Raw genomic sequence first — 25,714 nt, forward strand, 5'->3', positions numbered from 1 at the left:
CTGTTGACCTGTCGTGCTGGTAAACAAATTGGATCCAAGTCACTTCTCAGGCAGTAGTTAATATGTTTCAACACCGGCCTCTCAAAGCACTTCATCACAGCGGATGTAAGTGTTATTTAATGATAGTCATTGAGGCAGGTTATCACATTCTTCTTAAGCACTAGTACAATTGAAGCAGGTGGGTACTTCAGACTGCTGAGCGAGAGGTTAAAGATATCGGTGTACACTTCAGCCAGTTTTAGTACTCCAGCACAGGACTTCAGTACCTGGCCAGGTATCCCACCTGGGCCTGATGTTTCCATGGGTTCACCCTCTTGAAGGATGCTTTCATGTCAGCCTCAGAGACCAAAATTGCAGGGTCCTCAGGAGCTGTGAGAGTTCATGAGGGTGTCTCCATGTTTTAATAGTCAAAGTGAGCATAAAAGGCAATGAGCCCATCAGTGACTGAAGCCTTGTTGTCACCGACAGTATGTCATTGATCTTTACTTTGTAGGAGGTAATAGCATTCAAGGGCTGCTACAGCCATCAATCAAGTGATTCAAGTTTGGTCTGGAATTGTCACTTTGCACAAGAGATCATAAATGGACCTTTTGTCACTGATCTGGCCCTTAGCAGATTGCAGATCTCACGGTTCATCCAGGGCTTCTGGTTAGGGAAGATGGTGAATGATTTTGTGGGGACATACTCATCTAGAACTGCTTTTATAAAGTCCGTGACAGCCGTGCTGTATTTGTTCAGAATCTCTGATGCGTCCTTGAGTACAGCCCAATCTATCGACTTGAAGCAATTCCATACCAACTCCTCAGCCTTCCATGACCACCTCTTTGCTGACCATATCTCTGGAGCCTTGGTCTTTAGCATCTGCCTGTTTGCAGTTAATAGTATGACAGCCAAGTGACCAGATTTCCTGAAATGCAGTCCAGGCACGGAACGATAGGCATTCCTAATCGTGGTATAACAGTAGTTGAGTGTTTTGGAACCCCTGGTACTGCAGTTGATATGTTGATAATAACTGGGCTGGTGGAGTTTTCTTCAAACAAACCTGACTGAAGTCCCTGACAATGATTTGAAAGGCATCAGGGTAGGCTGTACCCAATTACCCACCATTGAGAACATCTACCATAAATGCTGCCTGGGCAGGGTGAAAAGCATTATCAAGGATGCATCTCACCCTAACCATGGACCTTTTACTCTCCTCCCATCTGGTAGGTGCTACAGGAGCCTCCGCTCCCGCAGGCACAGGAAGAGCTTCTTCCCTGAGGCTGTGACACTGCTGAACCTCTCATCACAGCGCTAAGCAGTATTGCATCCATATTGTACTGTCTCAGTACTTCTATATTTGTGTGCTGTAGCACTTTTTTTATACGCAGTTATTTTATAAATAACACTATTCTTTGCATTTCTGGTCAGATGCTAAATGCATTTCAAATCCATTGGCTTTGTATCTGTACTCGGTACAATGGCAATAAAGTTGAATCTAATCTAATCTAATTTGCTGATCGTGGTATACAATACATCAAGTGTTTTTTCAATGTCTGCATTTGATGGTATGTAAATTGCGATCAAGATCGTAGAGGAGAACTTTCTTGGTAAATAGAGTGGTTGACACTTAATCATCAGATGTTTCATGGTGGGTGTACAATAGCGCAACAAGACAGTTGCATCCAAAAACCACAAAAAACATATCATGAAGCACAGACCCCCACCCTTTGCCCTCTGCAAATCAGCAGTCCGGTCCAGCATATCAAGAAGCACTTAGGTCTTACCAATATGTGCCGCATGTCCTGAGTGAGCCACATCTCCATGAAACACAGAATGCACCAATTCCTCATTTCCCTCCAATACAGCCATCTTGCCCTCGGGTCCTCAATCTTATTCTTCAACGACTGTACAACTGCTAACAAGATGCTGGGTAGAGGGAGTTTCATTCCTCAGTGTTTCAGTCTGGCTCAGAATCCTCCCCTTCTCCCTCCTCCCTCTCTTCTGGCCATGGCGATGTACCTTCACCCGCTTAAAGGTGCCATACCTATACACTTGAGTGTTAAGCCCATTAAGTCCTTCAGAAGATAGTGAAATCACTCATTTATTAAGATTGTTCAAAAGTATGTTGCTTAAGGAGGAATTACAGGCTGCAGATTACAGTGAGAGTAATTCAGAAGAATTATATCTGGAAGTTTTATAAGCAGCCTGCAACATGTCACTATAGTTCACCAGTACCAGCATGCAAAGTGTTTGTAGTGGTGTTAATAATATTTATAGAGTTGAATTCCTTTTACTTATACATCATACGATGGCTGCCTCAGTTCTTCCTGGTCTTGAGTAGGACATGTAGTATATATTTTGTACACCATTCAGCCGTAGGAGATTACAACTAGGGTTCATTCTTTCTTTGTCTCTCTGCACTTGATAAGGATTTATTGACAGTTTCAACCAGTTAAATATGTTTCTCTGAACTGTATCTTCTCAGAAAGTAGGGATAAGATTGTATTGCTATGCAAACTCCCTGAATTCGTCAGAGGTGAATTAGGTGAACAAATACTGAGTAATCCTCTGTTAAATTAACGGGACTTATACAACTGTGGCAACTATTCTCAGTTATTCTCAAACATTCTCGTCCAAGTATGGACAATTCAACTGCCAAGATATACCATGGCCTAGAAGGTACCTCTTCCTTTCCTTGCATAACTCTGTTCTCCAGGCAGTGTTTTGACAATCAACAGCTTGAAAGTTATCCTTACAAAGATTATCTCTAAATTTCAATTTAATTAATTACTTGAGCTAACTCCTTTGCCTAAAATGATAGGTCCATGGATCAATGGTCCAGGACTCTGGCTACAAATCCAGCAACTTTATGACTGATCTACACAACTCCCCGTGTTCTGACTGGTGAAGAGTTAAAGAATTCATGTGTGTTCTTTCCCCTCTTGGTTCCACACAAAAGGCAAAGTCAAAGTAATTTATTATCAAAGTATGTAAATGTCACTATACAATCTCGAGATTAATTTCCATGTAAGCATTTACAGAAAATAAGTACAACAGAATTCATAAAAAAACTATACAAACCAATGGGCAAAAGAAGATAAACTGAGCAAATGATTAATTAAATAAACATGCATATAGAGTCCTTGAAATCATTGATATCAGATCTATACTTTCTGGAGTTTATAAGAATGACAGGTCATGTTATCGCGATATGTAAAATCTTTTGTAAGAATGGTATGGTAATCAGCAGATGTTTGTTCTCATGGGAGAATCTCAGATGAGGGGACACAGTTACAAGTGTAGCAGGGAAAACATTTAACACTGAGGTATATAAGATGTTGTTTGCACAGAACCTGTGGAAATCTCTGCTGCAGAGGCTTGTGGAGGCTAGATCATCCTACATTTCTCCATAAGTTTTCCTTTTGACTTGAACCTATTATCCCAATGGTTCAGCTTGCTGCATGCTCAGAAGTCCAATCCAGACGCATATCGTCATCCTTGGCTCCAACAGGGCTTTCCTGCGATCTGGTTTCAGGTCTTGTGCTTCTGTTGCCTAGATGTGCTGATCCTGTCTTCTTTCCCGGGGTTTAACTCTTTGCATTTAATGCTCATTCTCTAAGACATGCTGTAGAGTACAGAGTTTCTGGAAGCTGACCCAGCAATGTTGAAGAATCAAGTAAGGATGTGATGTAGGAACTGGTAGGGTATATGCAGCCGTTGTTTCTGCATACCTGTTGCCCTTGTTCTTCTTGGGGCTAGAGGTTCCTGGTTGTGAGGTGCTGCCTAAGCGGCTTAAGTAAGTAAGCCATTAAGTTGGGAGCCTGGCCTATTTCATCAATATAGGAGAGTACCTGGAAAAGAGATTGGGAACATTTACTTGTTGGCAAGTCTACTCTGCCCAGCGGGAAGCAATCAAAGGAGAAACAGCAAGAGTTCAGGGCCAGCATGTTCCTGTAATGGTAAAAGCCAGGGATCACAAATCTAAGGCTATATGAAGAGACTTATGGAGAAGAGGAGTTCGGTGGGTAATAAAATGGACGAGTTCACGGTGCTAGCCAGGCGTCAGAGAACATTTCGGGAGTGCAGTGTTATGTATTTCACTAGAACGGAGCTGCACGAGGACATATCCGATCAAAACTTCTCCATGGACGGCTTCCAGACCGTTCCGGCTGACCGGAAGTGCACAGAGCAGTAAGCGTAAAGGAGTTGAGTGCTTACTGTTCTGGCTAACAACAGATGGTGCAATCCGGGTCATATTACGATCGAGGAACGTGTTTGTAGACCGGATATTGAACTTTTTACTGTTGGACCTCAGTCATATTCCACTGAGATACAAGACTGGGCGGCACGGGAGGTCGTTCCTGCCTGTGGCCATCAAACTTGCAGCTCCTCCCGTGGAGGGTCAGACACCCTGAGCCAATAGCCTGGTCCTGGACTTATTTTCCATCTGGCATAGTTTGCTTTTTGTTGTTTGATTGTTTGTGGTTTTTGTATTGCTATATTTACGCTCTATTCTTGGTTGGTGCCACTGTAATGAAACCCAATTTCCCTCGGGATCAATAAAGTATATCTATCTATTAATAAAGTATATGACAGGTGTAAGGAGCTAATGATGAAGGGAGGCCTGTAATAAGTATAAAAAGTGAAACAATGTGCTAAAAAAGGAAATTAGGAAGGCAAAGCATAGTTCCAAAATATCACTACCAGACAGCACTAAAATTAATTTGAAGGCATTGTCTAAGTCTGTTAGAATAAAAATATAACCAAGGAAACAGTGGTGCCCATTAGGAACAACAAACGCAATCTATGTGTGAAGCCAGAATATAATAGGTCCAAAAATGCATTCTTCTGATTCACAAAGGAAATTTAATCTTATAGTTGAAAAATTTAGCAAAGGGATATGTAAAAGATCTAATCTTTTCTCTCCATTCCAAAAGACACAGTTGGCCTTCACCTCAGCAACTGTAAATTTCAGAAACTGCTTGATGTTTTGCTTAAATTTTCCAGTGTCATTGGTCTCATATTTCCTTAGTCATCCAGCCTCCCCATTCTTCCATAAATATTAGGCCAATTTTTCTGCAAAAGAGTTGCATTGGTGTGGTATCTTTCACAATTGAGTTGATAAGTGTTTTCTTATTTAGGCTGAATGAGGCTAAGATTTTGTCCAGTAGCGTCATGGGATGAAGCTGTGCCAGCAGCCCTATTTCACGTACTCGGAGATCCACACAATCACCACTATTTAGAATTTCTTTTTTTTTTTGTAAAGAATCAAAACTGACTTTCCAAATAATTTATTTTGGAATTTTACTCACTTATCCATTGCTACAATATTACTTTTATCACCCAAGAGTCTATTTCTCAATTATTGTTTAAAAATCCTATCTATGTCAAGCATGATCATTATTTTTGTTATAGTTTACCTTTTTGCTCATAATATACTCATAAGTTCTATAAGTATATTAAGAGCAAACATATAACTGGGGAAAGAATATTCAATTTTTCTTCCCATTTAGAAAATACCCAACACGTTTTTCCTTCTTACCAAAATGCATATCCCCACATTTTCCACCACTGTATTGCATCAGCCACTTCTTAACCTGATGCAGGTCTTGAATCTGAAACATTGACATTTCTTTTCTTCCCACAGCCACTGCTGGACCTACTAAGTTGTTCCAGCAGATTGTTTATTGGTCCAGATTCCAGCAACTGCAGTCCCATGTGATCCTCTAAGCCTCTAAGAAAAGAATATGTCACTTGCAGGATCAGTGTGATCATCCATTTATGGGGATTTGCAAGATGGGAAAGATCTTAAGTAAATAATTTTTGTCTGTAATTTACCACAGGGAAAAAACCTCCAAAACCTAAAGAACTCAGGGGTAAAAACAGGTCATGAAACATTTTTTTTTTTTAAAAGAGAAGGTTCTAATGATCTTGAGATGCATAGAGATGGATAAATCTACAGATGTGACCATTTATGTCAGAGAATGTTGTGGGATGCAAGGGAAGTAGTTATTGGGGCCCTGGCAAAGATTATTCCTTAGCCACAAGTGAGTACCAGAAGAATGGAAGGTGGCTAATGTGCTTTTATTTAAGAAGGGCTGTAGGGATAAGCCAGGGAACTACAGATTGGTGAATTAACATCAGTGGCGGGTAAGTTACTGAAGGAAATTCTTACAGACAGGATATATCTGTATTTGGAAAGGCAGTTATGATTAGAAATAGTCTGCATGACTTTGTGTATGGAAAATTATGCCTCAGATTTAGTTCAATTTCTTTTGAAAAAATGACCAAAAAGACAAACAAGGTCAAGGTGGTAGACATTGTCTTTATGGATCTTAGCAAAGCTTTTGAAAGATCTTGCATGGTAGATAGATCCTGGAAGGTTAAATCAACTGGGAACAAGGGCGAGCTAGCCAGATTGGTGTAATGGAAGCAGTCAGGTGGTGGTAATAGAGAGCTATTTTTCCAGATTGAAGCTTTGTGACCAGAAGTGTGTGCTCGGGGAATCAGTGCTAGGTCCACTGTCTATAATAATGATTTGGATGATATTAACTAGGAAAGTGGGCAAAATAATGGTAGGTGTCTGGTTACTCAGACAAGTGCGAAGTGATGCATTTTAGGAAGTTAAATCGATGCAGGCATTGCATGGTAAATGACAGAGTGCTGGGGAATTCTATTAAACAGAGAAACCTGATGGTCTGAGATGTGTATTTTAATTCAAAAAGTATCATAAACAAGGCGGATAAACTTAAGAGCGTGGATCACTACGTGGAACTATGACGTTATGGCAATTACAGAGACTTGGATGTCTCAGGAGCAGGAATGGTTGCTGAACGTGCTAGGCTTTAGATGTTTCAGAAAGAACAGAGGGATGCAAAAGAAGTGGGGGCGTGACATTGCTAATTAGGGATAGTATTATAGCTGCAGACAAGGGGGAAGGTCATGGAGGGATGGTCTACTGAGTCAGTGTGGGTGAAAATCAGAAACAGGAAAGGGGCAACAACTCTACTGAGTGTTGTTTTTTTTTTAAAACAGATCCCCCATTAGTAACAGGGATATCAAGGAGTAGATAGGGAGGCAGATTCTGGAATGGAGCAATAATAATAGGGTTGTTGTGATGGGAGATTTTAACTTTCCTAATATTGATTGGCATCTCCTTCGCGCAAAGGGTTTAGATGGGGTGAAGTTCGTTAGGTGTGTTCAAGAAGGTTTCCTGACATATAATATGTAGATAAGCCAACTAGAGGAGAGGCTGTACTTGATCTGGTCTTGGGAAATGAACATAGAAACATAGAAAATAGGTGGAGTAGGCCATTCGGCCCTTCGAGCCTGCACCACCATTTATTTATGATCATGGCTGATCATCTAACTCAGAACCCTGCACCAGCCTTCCCTCCATACCCTCTGATCCCCCTAGCCACAAGGGCCATATCTAACTCCCTCTTAAATATAGCCAATGAACTGGCCTCAACTGTTTCCTATAGCAGAGAATTCCACAGATTCACCACTCTGTGTGAAGAAGTTTTTCCTAATCTCAGTCCTAAAAGGCTTCACCTTTATCCTCAAACCATGACCCCTCGTTCTGGACTTCCCCAACATCGGGAACAATCTTCCTGCATCTAGCCTGTCTAATCCCTTTAGGATTTTATACGTTTCAATCAGTTCCCCCCTCAATCTTCTAAATTCCAACGAGTACAAGCCCAGTTCATCCATTCTTTCTTCATATGAAAGTACTGCCATCCCAGGAATCAATCTGGTGAACCTTCTCTGTACTCCCTCTATGGCAAGGATGTCTTTCCTCAGATTAGGGGACCAAAACTGCACACAATACTCCAGGTGCGGTCTCACCAAGGCCTTGTACAACTGCAGTAGTACCTCCCTGCTCCTGTACTCGAATCCTCTTGCTTTAAATGCCAGCATACCATTCACCTTTTTCACCGCCTGCTGTACCTGCATGCCCACTTTCAATGACTGGTGTATAATGACACCCAGGTCTCGTTGCACCTCCCCTTTTCCTAATCGGCCACCATTCAGATAATAACCTGTTTTCCTATTTTTGCCACCAAAGTGGATAACTTCACATTTATCCACATTAAATTGCATCTGCCATGAACTTGCCCACTCACCCAACCTATTCAAGTCACCCGGACAGGTGTCAGATCTCTCTGTGGGAGAGCATTTTGAAGGTAGTGACCACAACTCTATCTGCTTCACCATAGTGCTGGAGAGGGATAGGAGCAGACAATTTGTGAAAATATTTAATTGGGGTAGGGGAAAATATTAGGCAGGAACTTGGGAGCTAATGTTCTCAGGGAAATGCACGGCAGAAATGTGGCAAATGTTCAGGGGACTTGCATGGAGTTCTGCATGGGCATGTTCTATTGAGGCAAGGAAAGAATGGTAGGGTAAGAGAACCATGGTGTACAAAGGATATGGATAATCTAGTTAGGAACAAAAGAAAAGCTTACGAAAGATTCAAGAAACCGTGTACTGTTAGAGCTCTAGAAAACTACAAGGTTGCTAGGAAGGAGCTTAAGAATGGAGTTAGGAGAGCCAGAAGGGGTCATGAGAAGGCCTTGGTGAGCAGGATTGAGGAAAACCCCAAGGCATTCTACAAGTCTGTGAAGAGCAAGAGGATGAACCGTGTGAGAGTAGGAACAATCAGGTGTGATAGTGGAAATGTGTGCATGGAGTCGGAAGAAGTAGCCTGATTCATTGTTAATGATTGGCATATTTTATATGGAGTGACCCTAAATGCTTTGCAAAGTAACACAGTTCGTTCCATAAGTGCAACACCAATGGTTCTCCATAAATTCTCAATTTGACTCAGACATTTCTGCCTTCAGACTCCTACATTGTTGCATTGGAGCTCAATGTAAAATTAACAAACAGCACCTCATCTTATGATTAGGTTTATGTCCCTTGCATCTGTTGCCTTCTACCCTCAATAATATTTTTCTTTTGCTTTTTCTTTCTCTCTTCCTTTTTCCAAATCAGTAGCTAACTAATACCACACAAAGGAGCTGGAGGAACTTAGTGAATCGGGCAGCATCTATGGAGAGAAATTAATAGCTTTCCAGTTTGAGACCTTTCATCAGCTCCAGATTTCCAGTATCTGCAGTATTTTTATGTTCTGTTGAAGGGGTATAAGCCATTGGTGAGACCTAATTTGGAGTATTGTGTCCAGTTTTGGTCACCTACCTACGGATGTAAATAATGTTGAAATGGTACAGAGAAAATTTACAAGGATGTTGCCAGGTCTGGAGGACCTGAGTTATATGGAAAGATTGAATAGGTTAGGACTTTACTCCTTGGAGAATAAAAGATTGAAAGGAGATTTGACAGAGGGTATGCAAAATTATGAGAGATAGAGAGTGGAAAAAGCCTCCTTGCATTTATCTCTTAGGTTGGATGGCACTACACCTAGAGGTTATGGGTTAAGGGTGAAAGGTGAAAAGTTTAAACAGAACATGAGGGAAAACTTCTTCACTCAGAGGGATGTGAGGGTGTGGGATGAGCTGCCAGCACAAGTGGCGCAAGCTCGATTTCAACTTTTAAGAGAAGTTTGGATAGGCACATAGATGGTAGGGTTACAGAGGGTTATGGTCCTGGTGCAAGTCGATGGTAGCAGGCAATATGAATGGATCAGTATGGACTAGATGGGCCAAAGGGTCCATTTCTGCACTGTATTTTTCTATGACTATTTTGTGCCTCTCTCTTAATGAAATGCAAATATCATCAGCACCAATCAACGAACATTCACCTGTAGCACAACTTGTTTTTTTTTTCCAAAAACGCAAAACTTGCTAAGTATTTCCAGCGTTTTTTTTTTTTTTTTTTTTTTTTTTTTTTTTTTAAATTCCTGATTTTTAGCATCGGCTATTCTTTGCTCTTGTAACCTTAGATACATTCCACAATACATGCCTGTGTTGCAGCCTTTATCATCTGAATTATAAACTTTGAAGGGGCAGAAGATGGCAGCCACTCAGGGTTTTCTAGGGTATGGTATACTGGATGTAAGTTTACTAAACTTCAGAAAAGTTATTTTACTGCAAGAAGGATGCTGTCTTAGAGCCGATATCATTTAATGTAACATTCAGCTTCAGTGACATTGGGAAAGTTCACAGACTGAAACTTCACAATTTACAGATCATAAATTATTTACATGTTCTTGTGTGCACATCAGTTAATAAGCAACAGGCAGTTTGAACCCAATTAAACCTCTCAGTTCAGATCCTGATTTTGTTTCATTCAGAGAGAATTGCAGATGTGAACCTCAACTGGCAATGATAAAATAAGAGAATTATGCAAGCTTTTTCCCAAGAATTCAAATGTACATTTCTCTCAACACAATTAACAACAAATATTAAGGTCATTTGCCACTTATGTTTTTCACTGTTGCCAAACATCACCTGAACATTGCTCAGGATTATCTAAAATATAAAACATTCTGCTCATTTCCTCAACTCAGAATCTAGCAGAGCTAGAGAGCTGAGACACCTTATTTGTTTTCCATGAGTCATGCAATTAGAAACTGATCTTCCATAACTCAGAGTGAAGAGCGCACGTCTCTCAGAGTAGCAACTGGCAGGGCTGTGATGTGCTAAAAAAAGGCCCTTGGTTACTATTGGAAATGTAAGCTTACAGTTATGTACACAGCTAACTGTTTCAGTATATTAAAAATCAATGTTGAGAAGGCTGCTTCTTATTTTCTCTTGCATTTTAAAATACTCATTAATTATGAAATGTTTTGATTAAAATCATAATTTGATTTGTCAAAGAGGGGAGATTGGGTGGAGGATTTGTTAAATTATTTCTGACAAATTCAGCAAAACACCAAAATACTATCAGAAAAATACAAGCACAGATGAGATTGGAAATTTTAAGTAAAATAAGAAAAACCTGGAAAATCCCATCAATGTCGTGACATATGTGGCAAGATACATAGAGTTAGTATTTCAGGGCAATGACTTTCAACCATTTCTTGACAGTTACTTACCAAGATGAGACCCTAAATATACACTCTGTGGCCACTTCATTAGGTACCCCTGTACACCTGCTCATTAATGTAAGTATCTAATCAGCCAATCATGTGGCAGAAACTCCTTGAATAAAAGCATGCAGATGTGGTCATGAGGTTCAGTTGCTGTTCAGACCAAACATCGTGATAGGGAAGAAGTGTGATCTAACTGACTTTGACAGTTGAGTGATTGCTAGTGTCAGTTGGGGTGGTTTGCTGATCTCAGGGGATTTTCACACACAGCTGTCTCTAGAGTTTACAGAGAATGGTCCAAAATAAACATCCAGTGAGTGGCAGTCTGTGGGCAAAAAAAACACCTTTTTAATGAGCAAGGTCAGGGAAGAATGGCCATACTGGTTGAAGCTAACAGAAAGGTGACAGTAACTCCTAACCACACATTACAACAGTGGTGGTCAGAAGAGCATCTCTGAATGTGTATCACATCGAACCTTGAAGTGGATAGGCAGCAGAAGACCACAAACTTACAGAAATACAATCAGTGGTCACTTTATTAGACACCTCCTGTACTTAATAAAGTGACAATTGAGTGCAATCAAGACTTAATTTGACACAGGAAGAAACAGTCAATTTTAGGTAGTCATTCAACTTTCCAAGGAAAGATCATCAAAATACAAGATATATAATGAATTAAATTATGTTTATTAGTTGTAATCAAGTTAAGCAGTAAACAATATCCAGAGAAAACTAAACCTTCAAACAAGAAGTGCCAAGGGATTTTTTTTTTGGATTCTATCAAACAGTTGTGAGTACTTGCTTCCTTATTGCAACAGAGAAGCAGCCCATTCTGTCCATCAAATCACTGCTGACCCCCTCAGGCCCAGGCCCATTCCCTTTTCCCCTGCCACACTCTACCTGACTTTCCCTCATGGACATATCAACTCCCTTTTGCTTTCTATGCCTCATGCCTGCACTAGGGGCTAAATTACAGTAGCCAACTAACCTACTAGTACTTTGGAATGTGTCAATTCCACAGAGGTTGCCCAGAGACCAGTTTCGAACCTGGGCTCTTGGTGCTGAGGCAACAGAGCCAGCTGCTGCACCACCACGCCACACAGAGAAGTTAGCTGAAGATTTACTGGCAAATCTTTATGTACCCATCTGAATGTATATCTTTAATCTGCAGACTCCACATACTTACATAAAAGTATGAGTACAGAACAGTTCAAGCTCTAATACATACCAGGAGAATGGACAGCAAAAAGAACATCTGTTTGTATTAATTTCATGGCAGATGCGTTAGTGTGCAAACTTAAAGCACATGGTATTGGGGGTAAGGTATTGGTGTGGGTGGAGAGTTGGTTAGCAGACAGGAAGCAAAGAGTGGGAATAAACGGGACCTTATCAGAATGGCAGGCGGTGACTAGTGGGGTACCGCAAGGCTCAGTGCTGGGACCCCAGTTGTTTACAATATATATTAATGACTTGGGTGAGGGAATTAAATGCAGCATCTCCAAGTTTGCGGATGACACGAAGCTAGGTGGCAGTGTTAGCTGTGAGGAGGATGCTAAGAGGATGCAGGGTGACTTGGATAGGTTGGGTGAGTGGGCAAATTCATGGCAGATGCAATTTAATGTGGATAAATGTGAAGTTATCCACTTTGGTGGCAAAAATAGGAAAACAGATTATTATCTGAATGGTGGCCGATTAGGAAAAGGGGAGGTGCAACGAGACTTGGGTGTCATTATACACCAGTCATTGAAAGTGGGCATGCAGGTACAGCAGGCGGTGAAAAAGGCGAATGGTATGCTGGCATTTATAGCGAGAGGATTTGAGTACAGGAGCAGGGAGGTACTACTGCAGTTGTACAAGGCCTTGGTGAGACCACACCTGGAGTATTGTGTGCAGTTTTGGTCCCCTAATCTGAGGAAAGACATCCTTGCCATAGAGGGAGTACAGAGAAGGTTCACCAGATTGATTCCTGGGATGGCAGTACTTTCATATGAAGAAAGAATGGATGAACTGGGCTTGTACTCGTTGGAATTTAGAAGATTGAGGGGGGATCTGATTGAAACGTATAAAATCCCAAAGGGATTGGACAGGCCAGATGCAGGAAGATTGTTCCCGATGTTGGGGAAGTCCAGAACGAGGGGTCACAGTTTGAAGATAGAGGGGAAGCCTTTTAGGACTGAGATTAGGAAAAACTTCTTCACACGGAGAGTGGTGAATCTGTGGAATTCTCTGCCACAGGAAACAGTTGAGGCCAGTTCATTGGCTATATTTAAGAGGGAGTTAGATATGGCCCTTGTGGCTACGGGGGTCAGGGGTATGGAGGGAAGGCTGGGGCGGTGTTCTGAGTTGGATGATCAACCATGATCATAATAAATGGCGGTGCAGGCTCGAAGGGCCGAATGGCCTACTCCTGCACCTATTTTCTATGTTTCTATGTTAGTTGTCTGCCATGGAATAGTACACAGTATGAAACTGCTTTACTAATAAAACAATTACAGAAATTTTCAAACCCCCCCCCCTTCTTTTTGCATTCCAGCTCTCCTCTTACCTCTTCTCTCCTCCTCACCTGCCTATCACCTTCTTCTGGTGACTTCATTCTTTCCTTTCTCTCATTGTCCGCTCTCCTCTCCTATTAGTTTCCGTCTCCTAAGACTTTCAGCTTTTCCCACCTACTACCTCCTGGCTTCTCACATCATCCCACCCTCCCCCCCTCCCCAACCACCTACCTCCCCTGCCCCCTGCCCGGCTTCATCTATCACCTTCTAGTATGCATTGCTTCCCCTCTTCCCACCTTTTTATTCTGGCTTCTTCACTCTTCCTTTCCAGCGCTGAAGAAGGGTCTCAGCCCAAAACATCAACTTTATTCCTTTCCATAGATGCTGTATGGCCTACTGAGCTCCCCTAGCATTTTGCGAGCATTCTTCAGAAACCTTTAACTGTATAGGCTGACAAATAAGTTGGTAGGCAGCACATATTCAATATGGCAGCAGAACACATTCAGGAGGCTACAAAAAATATTTATTTATTCATTGTGATATAGCACAGAATAGACCCTTACAGTCCTTCAAGCTGGGCTGGCCAGCAACTCCAAATTTAATCCAAGCCTAATCACAGGACACTTTACAATGAACAATTAACTCACCAACCGGTATGTCTTTAGAATGTAGGAGGAAATCGGAGCACCCGGAGGAAACCCATGCGGTCACGGGAAGAAAGAACATCATTACTTGCAAATAGCAGTAGGAAATGAACCCAGATCGTGGGAAATGTAAAGTGTTGTGCTAACCCCCATACTACCATGATGTATTAGATTTTCCACATGCATATCTGTGCAGTCATCACTTCCATACCACTGCACCAAATATTTCAGCAACAGTTTTTGCTTATCATTGAAAGTGAACATGGGCACAAGGCTCAAATGTAGGGCATATAATCTCAGCATTTCTCACTGTGTGTGTGCTATTGAGGGTAGGAAATGGAGGATAAGGCAAACTGATGCGCGGTTGTAGTGTTGGTGTAGGTGGAGGGGGAAGGATTTCAGCTATTTGGACCACAAAACTCTTCTAGACAGAGTTAACCAGGACAAAAGGGATGGGTTGTGGCCGTACTGGAATACTCTTGAGCAGGCAGGTTTGCCTGTGCTACTCAGAAGGGTTTAAACTAGTCCAGCAACAGGGTCATAAAGGAATGTACCAGATCAAATGCTGAAGCAGATATAAAGATTAAAACAATAAAGTTCAATAGGCAGGGCAGGCAGGGGCAGAACAGGGAATATGGTACAGCTAAACTACAGGTAACGATTGTAATGTTATAGCTTTTACTGAAGCATGGACGAAGGATAGAAACAACTGGCAGCTCAGCTTGCCTGGGTACTAATGCTTCTGGTTTGACAGAGGTGGAGGGAAGAGAGGAGGGAGAGTTGCTATATTGATTAGGGAGAGTATTATGTAATACTTAGAGAGACTATCCTGGGGGAAAACATTTAACATGGCCATATGCATAGAACATAGAAATTAAAAAGGGGAAAACAAACACAAAATACTGGAGGTACTCAGCAGGTCAGGCAACACTTATGGAAAGGAACAAACCGTTTTGTTTCATACCGAAACTCTTCATCAGGACTGGAAAGGAAGGAGGCCAAAGCCAGAATAAGAAGATAGGGGGAGACCAAGAGGAACAAGCTGGCAAGTCATAAGTGAAACCAGGTTAGGGGAAAGTAGGTGGGTGGGAGAGGGCTATGAACTGAGAAGCTGGGAGGTGATAGGTGGAAGAGATAAAGGGCTGAAGAAGGAATCTGATAGGAGAGAACAGTGGGCCATGGGAGAAAGGGAAGGAGGGTCAGCACCAGAGGAAGGCGATGAGCAGGAGAGCAGAACAGAAGGGCTAAGAGGGGAAGCAGCATGGGGGATGGATAAAGAGTGATGGGAGAGAGGAAAAAGTACCTCAAGTTAGAGAAATTGATGTTCATAACCATCAGATTGAGGCTACTCAGACAGAATGTGAGGTGTTACTCCTCCAATGTGAGAGTAGCCTCATCAAAGTAGTAGAGAAGACCACGGACTGACATGTCAGAATGGGAAGAGGAAGTAGAGTTAAAATAGGTGGCCACCAGGAAAGCCCACCTTTTGTGGCAAGCAGAGCACAGGTGCAATCAAGGTGTACCAGTTTGAACTACCAGTTGCTGAAGCAACATGCAGACTGTTACATCTTACAACCTACATGATCACTTAAGAAGACAGCGAACCATGTATGGCAATTATAGAATGTAAGCTGTATGAGATTGGTGTATTGGAGTAATCTGTTCAGGTAAGATCAAGAGCACCCAAAGCACCCTTTACAGCAAATCATGAAGTCAATCATAAAAACACCCAATGAAATTCTCGTTTCATTCCTGTCATTCCTTGAAAAGGTATTATAAAATATTGTCTTATAACCATTCCAATATTTATCAGGTACTTTGCTGAGTTTCACAACTTGGTGAAAAAACATCAATTATGAATGATTTCAAGTCATAACTTTAACCAACACATCTTGGTTTCTTTAGATTTCTCATTACTTTTATTGTATATAAGATGCCAAACTGCACGAAGATTGAGGCTTTGTACAGAATCAAGTTTTCTTTCTCCTTGGGATGTTTAGTTTTTGATAGTTATATTCACAATCAACAATAACTTGGAAAGATTTTAGGTGAACAACTTCTTCCTTCTCTTCCATCGGTTCAACGTGGTCTTCATATTTTTATTATGATCTGCATCTGTCTGTTTTCTTTCAATCTGTTAATACAATAACAATAATGACAGAACACCGTAACCTTCATGGAGCACAATCACCCCTATGGAGAGGAGCAACTGGGCATCAGAAATAAACATATGATGCCAGATCCAAGATCTAACCTCCAAACACAGCATTGTAATCAATGTTCCTGTGAGATATTTCGTTCTCCCAAGTCAGTCTCCCTAGAAAAGGTTTCCTCTGTACAGTGGCAAGTCATAAATTCAGTCAGTTTTTTCTACTTCCCTCATTTATCATATTTTGAGGAACTTCATCCAGTCAAGAACTTCTTGATTCAGACTCTCAAGTCAATAAACGGCACCTTTGCACTGTGAGCTGAAGGAAAGGGAACTGAGCTGAATGGGATGACACTCATTCATTATTGGCTCCCTAGAGCAGTGAAATAAATTTTTGTTAAAAGCTGGCCTAGATTTGAACACAGGTCCGAAATTTAAAAAAAACAGTAAAGTATCTCATCATGAAAATCATTTCCATTTGATGCCAGCGCACATTTCCAGGGGTATTCATGTAAAAAACAAAGCAGTAAGTGGTTCCAATTGGCAAAATTGTCACAATTTATTTATTAAATAATTAAATAACAGCATAGACAAGTTCCACATATTATCAATCAAGTATCTCAATAACTGTCCTACTGTTTAAGTTTTCTTTTCTCTTCCATAATAAAGCATGGTGATGTTGGTATTGGTTTAAATATTAAGATACAGTGAAAAGGTTTTGTTTTGCATGCCATCCAGACAGGTTATTCCATAGAATGGAATAGAATAGAAATTTACTGTCATTGCTCAAGACAACGAGATTGTGTGCTACTCCAGTCTGTGCAAAACAGATATTTACATGGACTGGAGTAGCACTGCAATCTCATTGTCTTAATGGAGTGATGCCATACATAATTATATTGAGGTAGTCAAAATAAATCATAATATAATGTTGCAGTTACAGAAAAAGTACAGTACAGGTCAACAAGTAAAATGTGAGAGCCTCAATGAGATAGATTAGGAGATCAAGTGTTCAGGTGACAGATCTCTAAAAAAAATAAAAAGGATCCCTTCTTTTATAACCAGGGAAAGAAATGTCACTTAGAAAGCACCAAAGTGATAAACTAGAGAGATTATTGTGTTGAGATTTGGCTGACTCACTCTGGAAAACATGTTAAAACCAAGAAAGCAAACATCCTCCAGAAAAATTGAAATCAGGGATGAGATGCTTTTGTTATGGCTCATAAACTGGGCTTTTGCATTGGAAGAAGGAAGTTTCAGAATTGATCTTTTAGAAAATTTCATAATTATCAGTGATTTTGAGGAAAGTTACTAGGACTGAATTGTAATCAACGAAAATTTAGTGCAATATTCACAACTGATGCAAGAAAAATTGAAAAAATGGATTTATGGAGGTTTGTTAGAATGTCACAATAGTGTAAAATAGTTTTTTCCATAATAACACATAAAAATGACTTGAATAAATATTTGAAAGGAAAAACAAAATGTCTCCTGCAGAAAAGACATGGAATAGCACTAGGTGAATAGCTCTTTCAGTAAAGCCAGCACAAGGATAGTGTTGAGCCAAATGGTTGCCTGCATGCCAGACAATTGTGTGAATCTGTGGCCTTCACTATTGCAGCAGTTCGCTTAGTTCTGCAGCACCATAAATACGCAACGCAATCAGAATCAGTTTTAGAGTTACTCTGTAAGTGTTCTGAATGGAGAGTGAATAATATCTGACGGCAAGAAAAGCATAAGAGGCAGGAAAGGCAAAAGGGAGTCAGAGGATGTTGGTTCCTTGGATTTTGAGAAGATGCTGCACATGAGGCTGATGAACAAAATAATAGCCAACGCTATTGCAGGAAAGATACTGGCATGGACAGGTGATTGACTGGCAGAAGCAAAGATTGGGAATTAGAGGGAACCTCTTTTGATTGCCTGTCAATGACTAGTTGTGCCCCACTGGGGTTGCTGTTGGGTCCACAACTTTCCACATTATATACTAATGACCTGGATGACGGATCTGTGGCCAAGTTTGGGCATGATACAAAGACAGGTGAATGAGGAGTCTAGTGCTGAGGAAGCAGGGAGTCTGCAGAACGACATGGACAAATTAGGAAAATGGGGGGAGAAAAAAAAAGTGGTAGAAGGAATATAGTGTATGGTCCTGAACTTTATTAGCAGGAAAAGAAAAGGCATAGACTATTTTCTAAATAAAGAGTGAATTCAGAAATATGAAGTGCAAAGAGACTTGAAGGTCCTGGTGCAGGACTCCCTAACTGTTAGCTTGCGAGTTGACCCAGTACTAAGAAAGGCAAATACAATATTAGCACTCATTTCGAGAAGACTAGAATATAAAAGAATGTAATGCTGAGTATTTATAAGGCAATTTTCAGACCAAATTTGGAGTATTGCGAGCAATTTGGGGCCCATTATTTAAGAAAGGAGGTGCTAGCATTAGAGAAGGTCCACTGGAAGTTTATGAGAATGCTGCAAGGAAGGAAAGAGCTAACGTTTGAGGAATGTTGGATAGCTCCGGGCCTGTATTCACTGGCGTTTAGAAAAATGAGGGAGAAGCTTATTGAAGCCCACCAAATATCAAAAAGCTTGGAAAGAGTAGACGTGCTGATTGCAATAGTGGGAGAGTCTAGGCCCAGAAGGCACAGCCTCTGAGTAGAAGGACATCACTTTAGAAAAGAGATTAAGGGAAATTTTGTCAGCCAGAGGGTAGTGAATCTATGGAATTCAATGCCATAGATGACTGTGGAGGCTAAGTCACTGGGACTAATTAAAGCAGAAGTTGATAGGTAAGGGTATCAAAGATTACAGGGAGAAGACAAGAGAAAGGAGTTGCTAGGGAAAATAAATCAGCCATGATTGAATAGCCAAGCAGATATGATGGGCAGAGCATGCCTAATTCTGACTTATGATCTTATAAAGGAAACTTGTTCCCCTTCAAAACCACCCTTCAGTTGAATGGGGGATATAAAGTATCAGCCTTTCAAAAGTACTCTGCAGACAGCATTGCCGCTTTTGAGTTGCAGCTTCTATCAGCATTATTCCATTCATGATTTTTATATGCTGGTTTTTCCACTGCAGTGTTCACAAACATTCATTTAATGCTGACATGTTTATATTTACACCATCCAAATTGAAAAGTATTCAGATTTAAAAGACAAAATGAGTGGATCTTTTTTAATGAATCAACACATTCCGATAAATGCTGGTTGGCATTCAACAACTGCCTGGGTAAAAAGTAAAAATGTAGCCTTAGTAGTGAAAGAATAAACCATCTGTGCCCTCAAGGCCACAACACTCTCCAGGCTCACATAACAAAAGTTTACTTAGGAGATAGCTTTATGTAAATATTGTTATATCCTGATGACCTACACGCAATGTATCAGAAGATTCAGTAACTCCACATATGGTCAAGGTCAGCGATAACATCTTCAAATGTCACACCCTACCATCTGCACAAGATATAGGCTCAATTTTCAACCTAAACTGACAATACTACCAACAAACTTTTCCAAACAGAACCAGAACATCCCATTCATAAGCTTCACTAAAATCACATACTTAGCATTTCTGCAAGTCACCTGCCAAATGTCATCGTTTACACGCCATAAGCTATTTAACCATCACTTAATCACATTGTACAATAACTAAAACATCTTCGTCTTTATCTATTACAGCTCAACATTTAATACCATCATCCCCTCAAAATTGATTAATAAGCTCCAAGTCCTTGGCCCCAATCCTGAGGTCAGGTAAAGCCCAGATGGAACTTCTGTTTTTGCATTGAAATCCTTTGTTTAAGAATAATAACAAGGCTTAGAATCCCTAAGCAATAAAGGGAAAAACTGTTTCATATGACTCATGAAGAATTTTTCATCCCTGTGGTTCACAGTAAAGTGACGGAAGATATTTTTACATCTCTGCAAATCAAAATTGTCGCTGCTCCTTTGTAGAATTATTTTTGCCTAAAATTGGGAATCCTTGTGCAATTGGATTCTGGATTTCCACACTTGTAAGGTCGGATTGGCAAAAACATCTCTTCCATGATCTCCATCAGCAGAGATGCACCAGAGGGCTGAGTGCTTAGCCCCAGCCCCTTGCCCGACTTGCTCTACACCTATGACTGTGTAGCTAAACACTACTCCAGCACCATATTCAAGTTTGCTGATGACACCACTGTTGTGGGCTGTATCAAAGGTGGTGATGAATCAGCATACAGGAGGGAGATTGAAAATTTGGCTAAGTGGTGTCATAACAACAACCTCTCACTCAATGTCAGCAAGACCAAGGAACGGATTGTACACTTCAGGACAGGGAAATCAGAGGTCCATGAGCCAGACCTCATTAGAAGATCAGAGGTAGAGACAATTAGCAACTTTAAATTCCTGGGTGTTACTGTTTCAGAGGACCTGTCCTGGATCCAGCACGTAAATGTAATTGTGAAGAAAGCACAGCAGTGTCTCTACTTCCTTCAGAGTCTGTGGAAGTTTGGCATGTCATCAAGAAACTCTGACAAACTTCTGTCGATGTGTAGCGGAGAGTATATTGACTGGCCACATCACGGTCTGCTATTGAAACACCAATCCCTTGGAATGGAAATTCCTACAAAAGGTAGTAGGATTTGGCCCAGTACATCACGGGTAAAGCCCTCCCAATCATTGAGCACATCTTACATGAAACACTGTCATAGGAAAGCAGCATCCATCATCAGAGATCTCCAGGCCATGCTCTTTTCTCACTACTGTCATCAGGTAGAAAATACAAGAGCCTTAGGCCTTGCACCACCAGGTTCAGGAACAGTTACTACCTCTCAAACATCAGGCTCGAGCAAAAGAGAATAACTACCTCACTTGCCGAACCAATAATCTCATTTTAAGGACTAAATTTTATCCTGTTATATTATGCTCTCATCATTTACAGCTATTTACTTATATTCACATTGGCACCGTTTGTTGTCTTCTGGTTGATCTTTCATTTATCCTGTTATAGTTGCTATTCTATAAATTTGCTGAGTATGCCTGTAGAAAAAAAACTCATCTCATAGTTGTATGTGGTGACATATATATATTCTGACAATAAAAATTACTTTGAACTTGTTTTTTGCAGAACACTGTGGTCCACTATTGTAGGCAGTTGCAGTTGACAAACTTTGAGATATTAGAAAATAGGATTTGTGAGCATCTGAATAGAGAAAACGGCAAGGTTATGATGACAGTAAGAAATAGGGTGTAAAGAAAAAGTGATTGTTTTCAGAAGTGGCAAACCTATGGCATACATGCCCAAAATAGCACATGCAAAAGTTTTCTTTGCACACAGCATCCAGTGCCAGCCCTCAATTCTTGAAACTCCAAATATACCATCAAGATACCTAACCATTTTTACAGCAAAATAAAGCAGTGAACACTTTTATTTGTTACAATCTAAGAGCAGTGAGATGTTTTCACAAGAAATGTCTCACAACAGCTTGGTACCAGCCAGACGGTTGGAAGAACATGATGTTGAATGATACACTTTGAAATCCTTGCAGAAACTGGTGTACACATCAGTATCGGGATAGTAAATCATTACAAAAACAATCATATTTCAAAATGATGTTTACCAATTGTCTAATTAATATTAATTTTTGAACAGGTTTTCTTAAATGCTTTATTTCAATCTGTCTCTGTTATACTTTAATAGTTAAACAATGAATACATGTAAGTAATCACTTTCTCTTTAAAAAGTTCATAATCATTTTCACTAATTTGGAAAAGGATCCAGAGCTTTCCTGGCATAAATGATGAATAAACTCTTTTCAGGCTTCCAGCTGGTACGGGTATTGATTTTAACTGATGTTTTGATGGCAAACTCTGCCATCTTCATTAGGGATGATGCCTAGACATGCCTAGTCTGGTAGTATATATACCAAGTCATCTGTCCCTTCTGATTGGTTACTCCTCAACCAATCAGGCTGTCTTCCCTTTATTTCCATGGTTTCTGAGAGGATCGCCAGGATCCCAAAAAAATACTAGATTAATGCCATCCACAAGCCCGTAAGCAAGCTCAAACCCCAGTTTAGGCAGGTCAAAGATGACCTGGGACTCAGGACGGCAGGTATTTACAGGATTCCCTGTGAATGTGGAGCAGTGAATATCGGCCAGACAGGGGGCACGGCGGAAAACTGCATTAAGGAGCATAGGAGGTGCATCCATTTGGGTTACCCAGAGAAATCAGCGGGAGCAGAACATTGCATTTGCAATGGCTATAGGATTGACACAAAACCACTGCCTTTGGGACTGCCTGGTGAAGGAAGCCATTGAAATAAGATCGGAGAATAAGAATTTTAACAAAGATGAAGGTCTCACTCTAAGTAAGAACTGGAATTCGATTGCAAACAAGGTGGGACAACAGAAACCTGATTGGTTGAGGGAGGGCTGGATGATGGAAGTTTATTTGTCACTAATTTGATAATCAATCATAATCTCTGCTCAAAATTAACAGCTGCAAGAGAATTTTTATAGAAGTTTAATGCCAATTTGGGCAAACATTCTGAAAAGGTTTCACCACTCTCAGCTTAGTAGATCAGCAGCTTGTAAATCAAAAAAAGTTGAGATAAAGGGAAATAGGATTACACATGAGAATATTATGCCTGTGCTATCAACCCCCCACTGCCCATAGTTGAAGTGGTCATTATTGAGCCGAATGCAAGAAATGAACTGAAACCGTAGGTAAATAAATAGCCTTGCTGTATGAATGACATCTTATCAGCATTGAGTCCATTGAATTTGCAGAATCTTAAATATCCCTGCCATTTGGATAAATATAGGCTGGAGAGGAATTTCTAATACTTGTTAACACAATAAATTGGCTACCAATGTCAGTGACAGCTGGTTGTATTTGCAACTGCAGTAAAGAACCAATTTGGTGGTACCTCAATTTTATATTACTACTTCTGGAGTTTGTTCTGCTGATATGAAGAGGCAATATAATTACCAGAAGTCAGTGCTGTGTGTAACACACGATTGCTGTCTGGCCAGGTATAGACATGGTTTGTACTTCATGAAGACTTATTCTCAGGATAAAAATCATAATCAGAGCATAGAAAGTTCTTCCAATTCAGAAACATGATGCTGTGTGGAATTAACTAAATTAGTGATCAAATCCTCAATTACACTAATCCTTTCTGCCAACAAATAGTCCATGCCTTTCCATTTCTTGCTCATTATGTGCCTACCTAAGATTCTCTTGAAAGCCTCAATCATGTTTGCCTCCTCCACCATTTCTGACAGCACATTCCAGGCACCCACTACTCTCTGTATATAAAAAAATTTCCTCACAATTCCTTTGAACTTACCTCTTCTCACCTTAAATGCATGTCCTCTGGTATTATGCATTTCAACCCTGGCAATAAGATACTGGCTGTTTACTCTACCTATCTCTCTGATAATCATATAAAGTGCTATCAGATCTCCCCCGCAGCCTGCATCACTTCATAGAAAACAATCTAAGTTTGTCCACTCTCTCCTTATAGGCTATGCCCTTTAATCCTGGCAGTATCCTGGTAAACCTCTTCTGCATCCTCTCCAAAGCCTCAACACTCTTCTTATAATAGGGCAATCAGAATTGAATGCAATATATTAGATACAGCCCAACTATGTTTATAAAGCTACAACATGATATCCTGATGTTTGAATTTAATTCCCTGACTAACAAAGTCAAGCATGCCACATGCCTTTTTACCACTATCAAACAGTATAGCTAGTTTCAGGGATCTGTGGACTTGATCTTCAATATCCCTCTGTGGGTCATAACTGTTAAGGGTCTTGCCGCAACTGATGTACTGTTCATTTAGATTGATCTCCCAAAGAGCATCATTTTGTATTTGGTTTGGTTAAACCAGTGGTTCCCAAACTTTTTTGGCTTACTGTCCCTTGGGCTCACTGCCCACATCCCAGTGTCATCTTATCCCTTTCTGGCCATTACATAAAAACTATGAAGAATTTTGATTTATGATGCACAGTGAAAGAAAATAGGAACTGTAACTTCAAAGCAGTGACAATTAATTGCAAAAATTATTCAAATCTATTTAAAGCAAATAGATTTCTTTACTTAATTACAGTAAAAACAATTTTCATCAACAATTTCAGAGCATACATTAAGTAGTCCAACTATTCAAAGGTTCATTTAATATCTGAGTATTAATGTAGTATTCAACCTGAAATCCGTACTCTTCACAGACAGCCATGAAACAAGAACACCACAGAAGGAAAAGTAAAAATATCAAAGCCCACCCCCACCCTTCACACAAGCAGGAGCTTAAGCATCAATCTTTCACCTCCCCTCACTCACACTAGCAGAAGCATCAACATCCCCTCCCCACCATGTATCGAGAAAGAAAGATCACCCCTGCAGCAACAAGAGTGGAGACCAGAAACTTGCTGTTCTGATGTTACAATCTTCTGCATTGCTTCTCCAAACCCTCCTACTCAAAGACCGACAGGCTCTAACTCTCAAGGAACAAGAAGGAGAGAGACAACATGGGGGAGTTGGGGGAGAGGAAGGGAGAAGGAGAGTAGAGGGGCCTACCTCCGACAGCAGCCAGCAATTCGCAAACACACTGCCAGCTGTCTCGGTGTCCAGTCTCAATGTTTAAGTCTCCCATGACTTAGTCAGTGAAGTCAGAGAGAAACCAGTTGTCCACGGCACTGCTCCTTGACTTCAGATCTCACTGCTTCACCTTTCAATGAGATGGCTGTGCTTGGTGCAGCAAAATCAGCTTCTCAACATCAGGCTGAATGTCACTCAGAAGGAGTCACAGATCCCCATGTTCAATAATTTGCAGTCTGCTTCGTTGCTTTGAAGAAGTTGGACAATTGCACTGAAATCGCGCTCTACTAAATATGATGTTGAAAAGACAATGAAGAAAGAACTTCTTGACCTTTTTCCCCACAGTGCAGGATAGTGTTTAGAGATTCCATTCTGCAACCAAAATTCTTGACTTGATTTTTTTGAACCTCAGCTTCAGCTCAAAGTCATTTTCTAGTGAGATCAGTTCTTCCTCCATCACTCCTATTAATTCATTACTACATATGTTCAGGAATGGATTTATTACCCAATCTGGAATTTAGATTAAAAGAAGATCCTGAAAGCATTTCAGGCAGTTTCCTATTGAGAGCCATCTGACTTCTGTGTGCAACAGCACACATTCAAACTGCTCATCGTTCTCAACTCAAAGTTGAGGATTGAGAGCATGCGACTTGATTTTATTTACTACTGTATTAACACTCCCTAATGATTTGTGCAGCCGATCTCTTGGGTTTTATGTGACAAGATGTTGTCTGTGAATTACACAGTAAATGGTAAATATGTTAGGTATATCTTTTTTCCAAGGTGGTAAAAACCCCACGGTGCTGTCTTATCATCGATGGTGCCCCACCTATTGCACAAGCAAGAATGTTGGTGAGCAGAATATGTC

Source organism: Mobula birostris, chromosome 21, assembly GCF_030028105.1.
Source record: "Mobula birostris isolate sMobBir1 chromosome 21, sMobBir1.hap1, whole genome shotgun sequence".
NCBI lineage: Eukaryota > Metazoa > Chordata > Chondrichthyes > Myliobatiformes > Myliobatidae > Mobula > Mobula birostris.